Source organism: Lactuca sativa, chromosome 4 (assembly GCF_002870075.4).
Source record: "Lactuca sativa cultivar Salinas chromosome 4, Lsat_Salinas_v11, whole genome shotgun sequence".
NCBI lineage: Eukaryota > Viridiplantae > Streptophyta > Magnoliopsida > Asterales > Asteraceae > Lactuca > Lactuca sativa.
The window spans coordinates 89,325,235-89,341,618 of NC_056626.2; positions in this window are offsets into that span (position 1 = coordinate 89,325,235).

Genomic DNA, 16,384 nt, shown 5'->3' on the forward strand with positions numbered 1-16,384 from the left:
AATTATAAGTAATAGATTAACTAAAATAGTTTATTTTATAAAATGTAACAAGAATAAAGATGGTGATCATTTTGAAGATTAAAAGTTCACTTAATTCTATTAAAGTTTTATAAACTTTATAAAGTTATTTTATGAAATTTCTACAAGGTGTTGAAGCAATTGAGAACATGAATAAATAAGAAAAAGATTTGGTCCATTATATCTCTTAAGAATGGACTTGATATTTTTATGATGATTCATAAAACAACATTAATTTATGGTTGGTTTATGAACATATATTTTATGTTTTGTGATGCTGCTTTTGTGTTTATAGTATGTATGTTTGTAAAATAAGATTTTAAAATGTTATATAATACATTATAGATAAAATGATCACATTGAATTTAGTTTTACTAAATTTTGTCTTTTACGTAAGATATAACAAATTGTGGTCTTAAAATAAAAAGGTTTTTTTTTTTATAAAATATTAGTTACAACAAATTTTGACGTTTAAATTTTATAAGTTTAAAATTAAGATTTTAAAGACTTAAAAAACTTCAAACCTTATATAATAAATGGGAAGTTTTATTAGAATATTTAGAAATGTCCCTTTAGCATTGAAACGTCAAACTTAATACAATATATTAAAATTTAAAATTTGACCACGCTGAAAATATAAAATTGGATTTTATAAAAGAACTTTGCAATAAAATGTGATTTTAATAAAAGGTATATCATGGTTTATTGGATGCATGTAATAACCATTATATCATATGTTTTTCAAACTAGAATTATAAAAACATAAAAGGAACCCTTATTTAACACAAGTATATACCATCCATTTTGAAACCACTCGCACGTCAGTTGTATAAGCTAGCGGGATAAATGTCACCTAACCACTAGTGTTATCTTTCGATGACCAAGGTGTATTCGCGATTTCTATAACCAAGTTATAAGCCGATTACACATGCTCCTCAAATTGGATTATCTGATCGAAAATCTTTTCTTATAAATGTCACCTAAGCAAAAGAGGTATAAGTCATAGATGGGATCAAATATATCTATCAACATAAGTTGTTAGCAATCCCATAATGTTGGGATCTATATATTAGAATATAACTCATAATCGATATCTATCTAGTTGAATTAAATAAATGGAATAAAAGTCACTTAACCATTTATTTATTTTTCAACTTGAATCATAGAATTTGATAATTAATGTTTTACAAAATTAAAAGATATTAATTATTGAAGATTTAAATATTAAAAATAGTAAATGAATGTTGTTAAAATTTTGTAGACGAAAACAAAATTCACTCTCATTATCAAGCGCCGTCATTCTCTTGCTAACCTACAAGAGATAGTAACATATAATGGTTATAATTTCAACTGATGATTTCATGTCTTGAAAATTATTCTCAAGAATGATCAGAAATCATGAAGGCCCTTAAAGGTTATAACATCCAGTTTTGGTATGTTTCTAATTTCAGGATAGCAAATCGTAATTTGATCAAGGGTCTTGGGCTTCAAGGGAATAAAGTTTAGACCTTATTATATATTGTGATGTTGGTTAAGTGATTTAAGCCCATGAAAGTGTGAATTGGAGCTAAAGAGTAAAATGGGAAAAAAAAGATATTTAAGACTCATAGCATGAATGAACTTAGTTTGGTATGTTTTAAGTTAAAAGTAATCAGATAGGATTGTGGAGATTGTTAATAACTTTGTGTGCATATCAGGATCACTGAAAATGGATATGGAACAAAGAAATTATGGTTGTTTAAAGTTGGAATGGAATGAGTAAAATCTCGTAACCACATCGTGGTGAGAAGTTGGAATGGAATGAGTAAAATCCTGTAAAGGAATGGCTTTGTGTTTTAGGTCACTTTTTAGCCTCTAATACATCTAGAGCTCCTTGGAAGCAAACCCTAGCCTCCCTTTCACCACTTTGAGCCTCCCCTCTCTTCTTTCATCCACTTTGTAGGAATTTGGTGATTTTTTGAAGGAAGTTTCCTGCAAGATTGAGTTTTGGAGCTGATTGCTTCATTTTATTACTTTTTTCCCTATTTTATTTTAGTTCATTCCATCTCATTTTAGTTAATCCTCATACATATTTTCTATTTTTGATATTTATCATCTTTATTGGGTACTTTTTAGTCTTTTGAGCTTAATTGTAAGATTTATCAAAGACTATTCAACACGGAGGATGGAGAGAATACGAGACTTTTGGAAGCTTGCAGTTTACTTATGGGCTAAGCTATGGAGCTCTTGGACTTGGATTGCAAGGAAGAAGACAATCGGTCCTATTGCCAATATAACGATGGATCAAGTTGGACTTAATATTTTTTAAAGAATGATGATGAGAAAAAAAATATAAGTTGTGGAAGACAAAGGAAGCAATGAGCCATCTTGGCAGAGTTTAGAAGACACATGTGGGCTATCAATAACCTTGCATTTGGGTTGGACCAAGAAATAGAAGAGCAAACTAGAAGACCAATGAAATGGGCCAAATAGCCTACTCAGCAGCATCCACACGGTCTTCGTGGATTTACAAATGGTTTGTGTGGATCGTGCAGTGGAGGATCCAGATTTTAGCCCTTTGCCTCTATTTTGGGAAGTTTGCTGGAATGCTTTTTGCACAACTTTTTGATCCGATTTTGGACCCATTATATTGGATTTTGAAGACGAGAAAAGGGGGAAATCTTGAAGAAACTCACATATTTTGCTCTCTAGAAGATTTGAAGATTGGTGGATCTTTTTCATCTTTCATCTTGAATAATGTTTGGTATTTCTAAACTATCTTGTTTTTCCATAATCTTAGCCATGCTAGGCTAGATTTATCTTTGGTTGATGTTGGTTTAACCCATGGACAATTAGTTACTTTGAAGATTTCTTATGAACTTATGTTTGAAATTTTTGGGAATATTTTCTAGTTAAATATCTTTTTATGTTTGTTTGTCTTTGATCATGAGCATGGATGAATGGGTATTTAGTTTGTTGACTAATTTATTGGTTAAGTAATGGACCCTCAAATTAGTAAACAACAAATGGTTTATGTGTTTTTTTTTTCATTTCATTTAAGCCATGGAAATATTTCTTCCATAATGATAATGTAAGAATTTGATTATATTTCGGATTTGGCAACTCTTAAAACTTAATGCTAGTTAATTTTCACAAAATTACATGCTTCACTAGTTTTTCGAATTTGATTAAGGAAATGTGTTATGAGCTCCTCTAACCATTTTAATAACAAAGAAGAGTTGAGGTGGTTTGTGCTTATTAATTGCTATAGCTAGTTTAAATTAAATCACAAGTGCTGCTCCATTTTGTCTAATGATAAGTTAACTAAGAAATCTATGTGGTGTATTCCAAAGTCAACCAACTTCCTTTCATTGATTTTAAATGAAATCATCTACTTGTTTATTTGTAATTTCTACAATCAAGAATAGTTTTAGTTTTCCCAAAACCATCAAAAAGATTTAAACCCCTATTTTACTTTTATTTTTTTTCACAAGTGCTTGAACAAGTGATTTTCATTGAGATACAAATTAAACTAATCTCCGTGGATACCATCCCTTTACCATTATACACGATTTTGTGTGCAAGATTTTGGGTTATTTATTTTGTTGGCCTCGACAACCACTAGGAGCTTTGCATCAAAAGATCTCAAATTTCATCTATCTTTTGGACCATGGGTATGATGCAAGTTTCAATCTTTATGCTTATAAGTTGATAGATATGGATTCTAATCTTGTTTTTCGTCCATTCGATGAAATTGTGTCATTGGATGTGATAAAGTTTGCAACGTTATCATTCCACATTGTCCCAAAAGTATTTTTGGTCCATGGATGTAGTCTTTCATGGTCTTTAGGCACCATGTAAAATTAACTTTCAAGTACTTTTCAATTTAAGCTTAAAATCCAAAAGGTTGCATTTTTAGTCCCTAAGCATGGCGTACGAGGGAGCTACGCCTTGCGTAGCTCTTTTATTTTGGACATGGATCTTGGGTCCTACGCAGGGCGTATGTGGAGGAACGTCGGGCGTACTCGTGTGAACTTCAAACCCTAATTTTTAGGGTTTGGCACATATTTAAACACCTTATGTCCCCTTGTGGCCTCTTCATGCTCAACCTCCTTTCACCCCAAAGATATATTCAAAACCCTAGTCCTTATTGGTGAAGTTTGAGTCCTTTGAGTGTTTTTGTGGGTTTTTGGTGCTCTTAGAAGAAGAAGTCCATCATTGAAGCATGGAGAAGCTTAAGCTCATAGGTCTAGAACTTTCATCATCCTTGTAAGCTTCTGGAGGTATAAAGCTTGTACCTTTATGTTTCTTTTTCTATATCTAGATTTGGACCATGTTATGTTATACTTTTGGTCCTAATATTTGGACTTTTGAGGCTTGGGTTATTTCAAATCATCTAAAGTGTCTTTTTTGATCATTTTGAGCTTATAAAGTCCTAAAGATGGGAGCTTGTACACCCCTCGTTACATCCATGCATGAGATTTTGGGCTTTAGAGTGTATTTTGGACTTAGGGTTTGGATTTGTGCCTTACTGAGCCATGCAAAGGCATCAAGTTTTCAACTTTATCATTTAAGACATTCCTAAGAGCAAGATTAGTGATTTAGACGTTTGGTCTTAAAGCATTAAGTGCTTAAAGTCGAGTTTTGGACATTAGTGACGTACGCCAAGCTTACATTCCAGGTATGCGGGGCGTAATGGGCTTAGCCTGAGTTCCCTCTCGGTCGTAGTCTAGTACGCTGGACATAAAGGTGGTATGTATGACGTACTCACTAGGATGACTTTAGGGCCATTTTGGTCCTTGGGCTAGTTTGGGCCTTAGGTCATGGCTTAATGAGCCTAGAGTAGGAAGGGTAAAAGGGTCTTTTTCCCATTGTGTGAGGGGTTATGATTTGGGCTTTTATTGTAGGTTAATACCCTAACTAGTGATTAAGGTTGGTTTGAATGTGTTCTGTGTGAGGATCCATACTAGCAGTAGCTTGTATCATCGGACTTAGGTGAGTCTTCTCATAGTGTTTGGCGGGTCAAAGGCACCATTGTCGACCTATTAATTTATGTTTATAGAATGCTAGTTGTCTGTGCGACTCTTGTATGTATTGTATGTGTTTGTATGTATACCACACGGGGCCTGATAGATGTGTCGGGTGGGGCCTATCACATGTTACTGACTGATTTATACCGAGCAAGGCCCGATATCGGGTGAGGCTTGATGGATGCCAGACGAGGATCATAGTATGGATGGTTTGTGGTATTCTAGGGAAACTCACTAAGCTTTGTGCTTACGGTTTAAGTTTACGTTTTAGGTACTTCAGGATCAAAAGGGAAGGGCCCTGGCTGATCGCAGTGCAACCACCCGTATTCAGCTTTTATGATTTTGGGGATTTGTACTATGATAACTATTTTCACATTTACATATTTTTGATGGTTGATATGAATACTTGATGGTTTTTTATTGAGTTAAAATGAAATTTTTACTTATGATTTTTGGGACGTTACAAGTTGGTATCAGAACCTTGGTTTGAGGGATTCAGACACACTCTCGGGTCTGTCTAAACTCAAATTGAAGATTTCGTAAGTTTTCGTAAAAGAAATAATTTTTAAAGAGATTACTACTAAGAAGAAGGGGTAAGATGCATGCAATCAGACGAGCTCAAGTAAGTGTTCCCAAAATACCCATACATGTTTATTGATTCAGTATGTGAATATGAGAATAGCATGTTAGATTAGAGCTAAGGATCTACTCAATATTGTATGATAGGAGAGATGCCTTGTATTCTTACTGTATGAGCCTCTAGAACTGCATGATAGTATGGATTACTGATGATATGTTAGGATGTCCTGTTAGGCGATGATCTGGTTAGAACTCGATGCTCGAATGTTGCTTGCTTTGTACTTTTAGGAACCACTGCTAGTGCTAGCTGACTATCAAGCGAATATGCTAGGTTACATGTTGCAAAAATTTGATAATTTTAGAAGGTTTGGTTTGAGGCTATTGCACAACTCTTGTTTGAGTCCAACCATTGTATGTTGTATGTAATTATATTTGTAAGGTAGTTAGTGGGTGTTACTGGGGGTTTCTTCTACAGTTGATGGTGGAGAGTGGTAGGAAGGGAATACTAGAAGAACCTAGGAGTCATGTTAGCATTAGTAAATGCTTGACTTTGTGGGATTGTGGAATGTTGGAATTTAGGGTGTCACTTAGGGGAATCGGAACGACTCTTGAGGAAAATACTGATAGATGTGGAAGGTAGTATTGGGCCCGTACTACTAGAAAGCACATGATTCGTACTCGAGTCAAGGGAATCATGATGATACTAAGGGACCCGCATGGTGTGAGATTATGTGAGTGTTTTTTGATGGTTTGTATGGTTTATTTTCAGTATGGCAGTCACTCGAGGTGGTTTAGGCCCTAGTGAGGGATCGGGTTCGGGCTCTGGAGCTGAACCCTTGGATGATCAGATGTAGAAGTTCAGTTCATCTAAGGTTACCTGCAACATTTTGGAGCAGACTCATGTGATCTTTTGTACGATCAAGGAGGGTATCAAGGAGATTTTTGATGAGCGTATGGGCGCATTTCACACTGAGGTGGTGGTTATGGTGGGTGCACGCTCTCTGACTTTATGAGAGTTACGTGCCTGTAGGGCTCCTGATTTCTTCATAATAAAGGATCCAATTTCTAGAAAATGGTGGTCGGCAGACATCGGGAACACCTTTCGGACTAGCTTCTGCCCCGAGGGGTCAAAGGTCAGATTTGCATGTTGACTTTTGAAGGACAGAGCTCGCGATTGGTGGGAGTATGTAGACTATACATTGGGAAGCGAGGCAGTTAAGACAATGTCTTGGGATGACTTTGTTATGAGATTTAGGGATGAGTTTGCACCCTTGATTAAGGTTCATCAGTTGGAGAGGGGGTTTTAGGATCTTCACCATACAACCACGATCGTGACGAAGATCGCCGCCATGTTCTGTAAGAGGGCCTTGTTGGTTCCGAAGTATGTGGTGGACGAGGAGATGAAGAAGGTTCGGTACCATGATGTACTGAAGGATAAGATATGGGATTTTGTGAGTATGTCTAGCTGCAAGACATTGGATGACATGATAACTCGGGCTCGCAAGTGGGAGATCGATTTGGAGACAGCAATGAAGAGGAATTCAGTTTAGGCACATGTATCAAAGGGCTCATGGAAGAAGCCCAAGGTTGTACATTCGAGATTGAGGGCCTGTTAGGGTTCGGGTCGGTGCGGCCAATGTGGCCGAACACACGAGGGAGCTTGTAGGGTGGGTAGTTCTAGCTGCTACAAGTGTGGCCAGACTAGTCATTTCAGCAGAGATTGTACTGCCACCACCACCCAGGGATCGGGTCTGATTTGATTTCATTGCAATCAGAAGTGACACAAGAAGGCCGATTTCCCAAGTTTGGCATCAAGGGGAGTGATTGTAGCACCATCTCCGACAACTTTGAGGATCACCGACGACCGCTAGGTCAAGGTAGAGGCGCCAATTGTGAGGAGTCGAGCTTTCCAGTTATCAGCCGAAGAGGCTCGCGTCGTGCCAGATGTGGTTACGGGTATTTATTTTCTCCCTATTTCATTTATTGCTTCGATATTTATGCTTATTATTATTTGATGTTATACAGGGATGTTCCTAGTGAACGACGTTCCAACTTTAGTTCTGTTTGATTTGGGCACCACCCGATCATTTGTATCTCTTGCGCTTACCAAGAGTTTCGCTGATGCTCCAGGGGAGCTTGATTATCCAATAGAGGTAGAGATTTATGATGATATTCAAGTGAGGGTTCATCGAGGTTGTTTTCTGGAGTTATTTAGCGAGTGTTATCCAATTGATTTGGTTCCTATTCCTTTATGCGAGAGCAATGTGATCATGGGAATGGATTGGTTGAGCCCTAATGGGGTCATGATTGACTGTGAGCACCAGTTAGTTGGGGTTCGAACCTCAAGTGAGGGAGAATTAGTTGTTCATGGCGAGGGTGCTCATCATAGACCACCTCTTTGTTCAGCTGCAAGAGCTCGGACTCGGAGAATTTACAGCAAGGGTGTCCTGGGCTCGTGGCTTATGTATTGGATACCAAGGAGGACAGAAAAAGTATGATTAACGATGTGTTGGTTATTCGAGAGTATTCTGATGTATATTTGGAGGACTTGCCTGGAGTGACTTTGGAGAGGCGGGTGGAGTTCTGTATTAACTTGGTTCCAGGTACGGCTCCAATAGCCAAGGAACCTTATCGGTTAGCACCACCGGAGATGCAGAAGTTGTTTACACAGCTGCAGGAGCTGTTAGACGAGGGGTTTATCAGACTGATTTGTTCACCCTAGGGAGCACCGATTCTTTTTTTAAAGAAGAAGGATGGCTCCCACAGGATGTGCATTGATTATCGGGAGCTGAACAAGCTGACAGTGAAGAACCGTTATCCGCTTCTGAGGATTGATGATTTTTTCGACCAGTTGGGGAAGGATTATGATTATGAGATCCTTTATCACCCGGGAAAAGGCCAACGTGGTGGCCGATGCTCTTAGCCACAAAGCGGCTGATACTCCCATTAGGGATATTTGTCTGAGGATGATAGTGATTACCCCACTCTTTGAGCAGATTCGAGAGGCTCAGGTCGAGGCTATGAAAGAGTAGCACCAAAATAGTGAGTGCATAGTGGGTCAGGTGTCCTCTTTTAATTATAATAGTCGAGAATTATTAACCCTTCATCGAAGAGTTTGGGTTCCATACTCCAGGGGTACACGACATATTTTGATGTAGGAGGCGCATAAGTCGACGTATTCTATTAATTCAGGAGTGACAAAGATGTATAGAGACCTCCAACTTCATTATTGGTTGCGTTGCATGAAGCGAGATATGGCTTGGTATGTTGAGAGATACTTGACTTGCAGGAAAATTAAGGTTGAGCATCAGCGACCTCACAGAAAATGGATCCATTGGGTGTTCCCGTATGTAATGGGAAGAGATTACGTTGGATTTTATCATGGAGTTATCGTGAACTACGCGTGGGGTGGATTCGATTTGGGTCATCATGGATCGATTGACCAAGAGTGTGTATTTCATTCCTATTCATGAGAACATTTCCGTGGAAAAGTTAGAGGATGTCTATATCTGGGAGGATTGTAGCATGACATGGGGTTCTGGTCTCGGTGGTTTTGGATCGGGGTGTTCGATTCACTTCCAGGTTCTAGAAGACGTTCGATGTGGAGTTGGGTACTCATCTTCACTTTAGCACAACTTTTCATCCATAAACCGATGGTCAAAGCGAGCGGACCATTCAAACCTTGGAGGATATGTTACAGGCATGTGTGCTGGATTGTGGTGGTAGCTAGGATACGTATCTCCCATTGTCTGAGTTTTCTTACAATAATAGGTACCACACCAGAATTGATCGACCTCCTTTCGAGATGCTTTATGGGAGAAAGTGTTAGAACCCAATTTGTAGGGGTAAGGTCGGTCAGCTAGTTGTGGGTAGCACAAAAGTGGTGCTCTGGACTACCGAGTTATCCATCAAGTGCGTGAGAGATTGCAAACCGCACAGAGCTGACATAAAAGTTATGATGATAGACGCCGATCAAATTTGGAGTTCCAGATTGGGGATATGGTATTCGTGAAGGTGTCACCTTGGAAAGGTGTCAACCGGTTCAGGAAGCGGGGCAAGTTAGGCCCCAAATATATCGATCCTTTCAAGGTTATTGCATGTGTGGGTAGGGTTACGTGTCGTTTGGAGCTACATGAGGAGCTCATTCAGATTCACAACACTTTTCATGTCTCCCATGTAACATCCATAAAATTCATGAAAATTTTTTAAACTTTTCGGACATTCCAAAATCATCCATTGTTTACAAATTGTTTTCAAAATAATCCAATATCATAGTTTTCCCATAAATCACAACATGAAAAACGAGGAGTTGCACAATCAAACCTTCGCCTTCCCATGATCATCTGAAGTACCTGAAACAAAATCCACAACTGTTAGCCCGAAGCTTAGTAAGTTCCCTCAAAATACTGATACATAACAAATAGTACACATAATAACATCATGTAATGGGTCCATAACTTTACAGACTAGATTATCCCCGAGCCCACAACATGATTCTGGATTGCCTATTGGGCCCATAGCTCATGTCTGGCTTACTCCCGACCCCACAACATAAGTCTGGCATGCCCCTTTGGCCCAGAGCTTATTTCTATCTTGCTCCCTCGGTCCTTGGACCAGAATACAAAGTGTAGCCCACAAGACGAGTCTGGCATGCCCTTCCCGACCCTCACCTCGTATCTGGAATGCTCATGAGTCCTCAATATAAGTCTGGCATGCTCTCCCTATCCCTCAACTCATATCTGGCATACTCCAGGGTTTGTTGGCTATAGCACAGAGTAGTACAACCTCAAACCAACCTACACAACATGTTGACATGTAATAGATATATACACATACAGATAATCAGACGATATCATAGGTAGCCCTACAGATCTACCAGACTAGCATATCAAGCTATCATGCATATCTAACTTATACACAACATATAAATAACTACTATGATATCAATCTAATGGGTCGGCCTTGGTGCCTTTGACCCCTAATTATAGTGAGGAAAACTCACCTCGCAATGTCGAACTAAACTAAAAAACCTCCGACTGCTGACTCATCGCAAATCCCGAACTATCACAATAAACGAACACTAATCAACAGTTGGAATAGCAATCTTGGCTAAGAGCCCAAACATAGGGTAATAGTCCATTTTACCATTTCCCTAATTTGAGCCAAGGCACAACTCCAATCCTTGATCCAAATGTTCAAATATACAAGGCCCATAATTCGCCTGATTTTCCAAATTGGACCCAACTCTTTAATTGGGCTTCATCCTAAGGTCCATTTCCATAATTGGCCCAAGACACTTATATTTAGAAAGTCCAGCAAGGGCCTAAACCTAGCTGGCCCAAAGGTGACCCAAAACCACAGCCCAACTCGCAAAGCTCAAAACCACAAGCCCACAGACTTAGTACGCGGGGTGTACCCAACTGTACGCTTGGTGTACACCAATAAGGTTTGTACGTTGTGCGTACAGGATGGTACGCCCAATGTACTCCCTTATTAAGCCCATTCTCTCATTAAGTTCTTAATACCTTAAGAAAACACCCCAAAACATAGACCTGACCTTATTGAGCTAAGAAAACAGGTAAAGTTTCTAACTTTACATTCGTGCAAGGCTAGACAAGGCTCTTTAGCTCAAAAAGGGCTTAACACATGACTTAATGCTTTCACGATACTCTTAACCTCATAAAGGTGGCACGTTTATGCATGAGGGGACCACTAAGAACCTAGATCTGGAAAAATAAGCCTTTTGGGACGTCCTAGTCAAAACATACACCCAACCATGGCCAAAAACATAAAAAATTGGCCCCAAAGGAGATCTAATCCACTAGTGTTCAAGATAAGAACTTGATACCTCAAAATCTTTGCAAAACAAGTAGAGGTTTTGGATCTCCAATATCCCACCAAGCTATGAACTTCACCTCCTTCTAGAGTTTCTTCAAAATGGGCCAAAACACACCAACTTTACTTCAAAAGCTCAAAATATAGGATGAGAGGCTAAAAGGGACATTTAGGGTTTTCTGGAGGATGAGGGGCTTGAAATGAGGCCAGGTCTAAAAGTTAAGGATGAATTTATAGAGTGCAACAACCTATATTAGGGTTTTTTTAATCCACGCATACGCCTAGTGTATGCTCCCAAAGTCTCGATCCATCTCAAGCCAGTACGCTAAGTGTACCATGTAGGTACGCCCCGCATACTAGCTGCAAGGGTCAAAATGCAAAATTCCAAAGTTTAAGGGGAAAAAGGAAACTTACCGAAAATCGGGATGTTACAACTATCCCCCACTTGACTCAGACTTCTTCCTCGAAGTCCGCTGCAGCAAATAGTTCCGGATAATGCTCCCGCATATCAACCTCCGGCTCCCAATTCCACCTGGATCCCTTCCGATGATGCCACTGTACCTTTACCAAAGGTATCTCCTTGATACGCAGAACCTTTATCTTCCTCTCCAAGACAGCCACCGGCTTCTCAACATAATTCAGACATTTGTTGACTTGAATGTCATCCAATGACATTACCGCATCCTCGTCTAATATTCACTTGCATAATTGCGAAACGTGGAAAGTGTTATGAATTTGACGGAGCTCCTCTGGAAGGTCCAATCTATACGCCACCTTGCCAACCCTGGCAATAATCTGAAACGATCCAAAATACCGGGGACCCAACTTTCCCCTCCTCCTGAAGCGGATCACACCCTTCCAGGGTGAGACCTTCAGCAACACCCTATCGCTGACCTGAAACTCCAATTCGGATCGGCACTGGTCGACATAACTTTTATGCCGACTCTGAGTAGTCTGCAATCGCTGCTTGATCTGGTGAATCTTCTCGGTAGTCTATAGAACCACCTCAGTCCTGTTGGATTAGTGTCTAAGTCCATAACTATAATTGGTATGTACCTGACCCGAGAATAGCATGGTCCATTTGGTTTGCATATCACCAGGACAAATTGATAGGATGTAGTTTTGAGAAGAGGTTATTTATGATTTGTTAACATATTATAAGTTCTAATATATTAATATTAAATCATATGTTTTAATTATTATTGATCAAGAATTAAATCAATTTTGTGATCAAAAGAGACTAATTAAATCAATGGGGTCTAATTGTGTATATAAGTTATATATATATATATATATATATATATATATATATATATATATATATATATATATATATGTTTGGGCTTATGATCCATGTTAGACTAAGTTTATGTATTGATACATAAAGAGTTGGGCCACATGAACCATGGATCATAAACCCATGGGTATGGATTAGGGTTTACCCATGACCCTTGGAATCCTACAATATATATATATATATATATATATATATATATATATATATGTGTGTGTGTGTGTATATATATATATATATACATATATATATATATATATATATATATGTTGCTCCATAGCTAAAATCGTGACCTAATGTTCTTGGAGTTCATATGAGGCGGTTTTAGAGAAAGGAATTCTCTCAAGAGTCACCCTTTTGTCCACAGTCTGTTGTGATTCCATTTGAGGCATTCACACTATTAGTGTTAAGTTCTTAAAGGCCAAATACAACAAGGTTTACAACTACAACAAAAGGTATGTCATCCAACTAGAAATTTGTAGTAAAGATACTCTATTGTATGCTAGTTAGGATGATGCTTTGGAAAATTAAAGTTTGCATGTATATTAGAGAAAACGTAGATCCAAAGCATCTAAGGTTGCATGTATACTATAGAGGTGTTAGAATGCTCTAAACCCATCAGTGGTATTAGAGCCTAGGGTTGTTTTCTTATATACTTGATGCTACATGCTTTAAAATGATTTAAAAAATCATTTTTTTGCTGTCTGGATAGTGGACTCGCCGATTCACAACCCAAATGCAACCAACTCTCCGAGTCAGTTCATGCACTTGACGAGTTGGTGCTCCAGATTGCAAATTTTCGAGTTCTAAGGCTGGTATTGGACTATGATCATTACCCTAAGTTGTTTTTGAACTTATAAACCTATTTTTGATGTGGTAATGATCATGCTTATCCAATTTATAAGATAATTGTCAAAGTTTCATGTTTTGTATTAGTTTATATGGTTAGGCTAATTAAATGAAATTTGTTTAATATGAATTGTCTTTTTCTTGTGAGTTTAATTTAGATCATACCAAAATTGTTTGATTTTTGTAAGTTACAATAGTTGATCTAAATATTTTGATGAATTCCATAACTTGTCCTCAAGTTATGGAAAATGAAAAGTTTTCTTTTAAAGAGATCATTAAACATATAGGTTATGAACTTGAAGAGTCTTTTTCCATAAATGTTTTATGAACTCCATAACTTGTCCTCAAGTTATGGATTTTGAAGAGTCTTTTCATTAAAACCTATATTAAACTCATAAGTTATGGATTCCAAAAGTTTTTGAATAGTTCAAAACTTGCCCTTAAGTTTTGGAGTTTGCAAATGTAAAAGTCCAACTTTTGAAACATTTAATTCCAAACCCTAGAATTTTAAAGTTTAAAATTCTACCCTTATACTACTATAATATTATAGGTTTAATACATATATATATATATATATATATATATATATATATATATATATATATATATATATATATATATATATATATATGTATAACAACAAAGTCAGTCTTACCGTTAGTAGGCCTCATTCAAAAAGTCGGTCTATAAGGGGGTATAAGGTTATTGCCTATAAAATGGCAATTTAATGGGTGTCCACTCTCACCCACCGCTTCCTTGATTGGAGGGACGTTAGCCTAACGGGTAGGATAGGACTCTAATTCTCCCTTCATTAATAGTATAATGATAAATATAAAGTAACTAACATTTTATTAAATTCCCAATCTTAGTTACTTTAGGTAAAATGTGATTTTTGGTGCTAACCCATGAAATTGCACTTTGCACCTTGTTAAGTCGTTAGTGGAGCGTGTCTGGTTAATTGGCACACTAACCTGGACTGACAGTGCGTGGCAAAGGGTAGCTTGATGTTAATCATAGATCAATGGAGCGTGTGTGGTTAACCGGCACATTGATTAGGTGGTTGTAACATTGAGTGTACCAAGCTAATTTGCATGGTTATTCACACCTTGTTTGTGATCCTCGGCATCCCAGTCAAAAACTTGAAGGGTACAATCGAGATTTAAACGTGCCTTTGAAAAGTTCAATGAATCTCAAAGATCTAGGAATTTCAATCCATATAAAACTTAATAATCTATTTCGTTTTTCATGGTGGAAATTGGTAAATCGTCATTTACCTACCTTCAAATATTTTGCAATAGGATTACGGCGTCCCTCTTCCAAATTGTAAAATATTGTGTTGGGTCCTAGCCTTAATATTTCATTTGGGTTTTATATTAAGGACTTAAATCAACTAACTTGAATTTCTCCCATTGTAGATGTCTAGCCCAGACAACTGTGGTCTTCCCAAATCTTTTGGAACAAGCTTTCCTCTTGAAGATGATGTCCCACGGTTGGATCGTGGAAGTCATACTTCACTTCCTCCACCTCATCCAATAATTCTCCCTAACCCACAAGTTTAAAGACTTGAAAAGTTCAAAGTTACTCAAGCCCTACTAGCAATGAAATATCAAGATAGAAGCTCTGTGTGTACTCATGTCTTAGAGATGAAGTTACATATTGACAGGCTGAGAGTATTGGGTTTCATTGTCTCTAGGAAGTTGGCTGTTGACTGGGTTCTTCAATCACTTCCCGAGTCATATAGTGAGTTCATTAAGGACTACTATGTGACAGACCACGACATGACTCTTATTGATCATACCTATTTGCTTGTTGTTGTTGAATCAACAATGATTTGGCGCACTGGAAAAGCCAATTTGATTAGAAGATCTACTTCTCAAACTTCCATGGACATTGACAATGGTAACATTGGAAATCCGGAAACGATTTCTCTTCCTAATGGAAATGGATTGGCCATAGTCAACCCGGTTGACCAAATGGTAAAGAGAAAGGCCAAATCTGAGATTGTCCCATATGTCATTCCCAATAAGCATGTTTGTTGCCAACGAAAGGGACATTGGAATTGAAGCTGCCCTGACTACCTGAGAACATTAGTCAGATTGTATGGTTCTGCTTCAGGGAAGTCCACTATCTAACTCTATTAAGTTCCTAATCTTTGATTCTTAATACATGATGTGAAAAGGTTGCATTTTGATGTTTTGAAGGATCATGCAAAAGGAAGGAAGCTTAAAGGAAGAATATGCTGAATCTGGTTGCGAAGATGGATTTCAATCGCATGGTTCGTTGATTGGATTTTTTAACTGCTGCTTAAAGAGTTATGATAGATTTCTTAGAAATATGTAATAACATAATTTTCATTTGTAATTGCATTGTAAGGAAAAGTCTTTCCGCTTTTTATGAATAAATAAAATTTTGTTTTATTTTATTATATGTCCTTGCAATGGCTTTTGTGAAAATTGATGTTTATGTATATTCTAGAAATGTTCAATATGAATTTGATTCTTTCGTTTGTGGTAGTGTCAAAATTTACCAAATAAGGAAAGATTCTCATCACCCAAATTTTAGTTGGATAGAAACTTGGAATCATGAAACTTGTATTGTGTGATGAATGAGAACCTTCATCTTTGGAAATTAAGACTAATTCCATGTTCACATGAATGTGTGAGTCAAGTGAAGGACTATGAGATTGGGTACACTTGGTTGTGCACTAGTCAGATCTGCCACAAAGAAAGATAAGACTATTCACCATGATTTACTAAAGTTTAGTAAATATGGTTATGCTACAAATTTAAGTATAATTCTG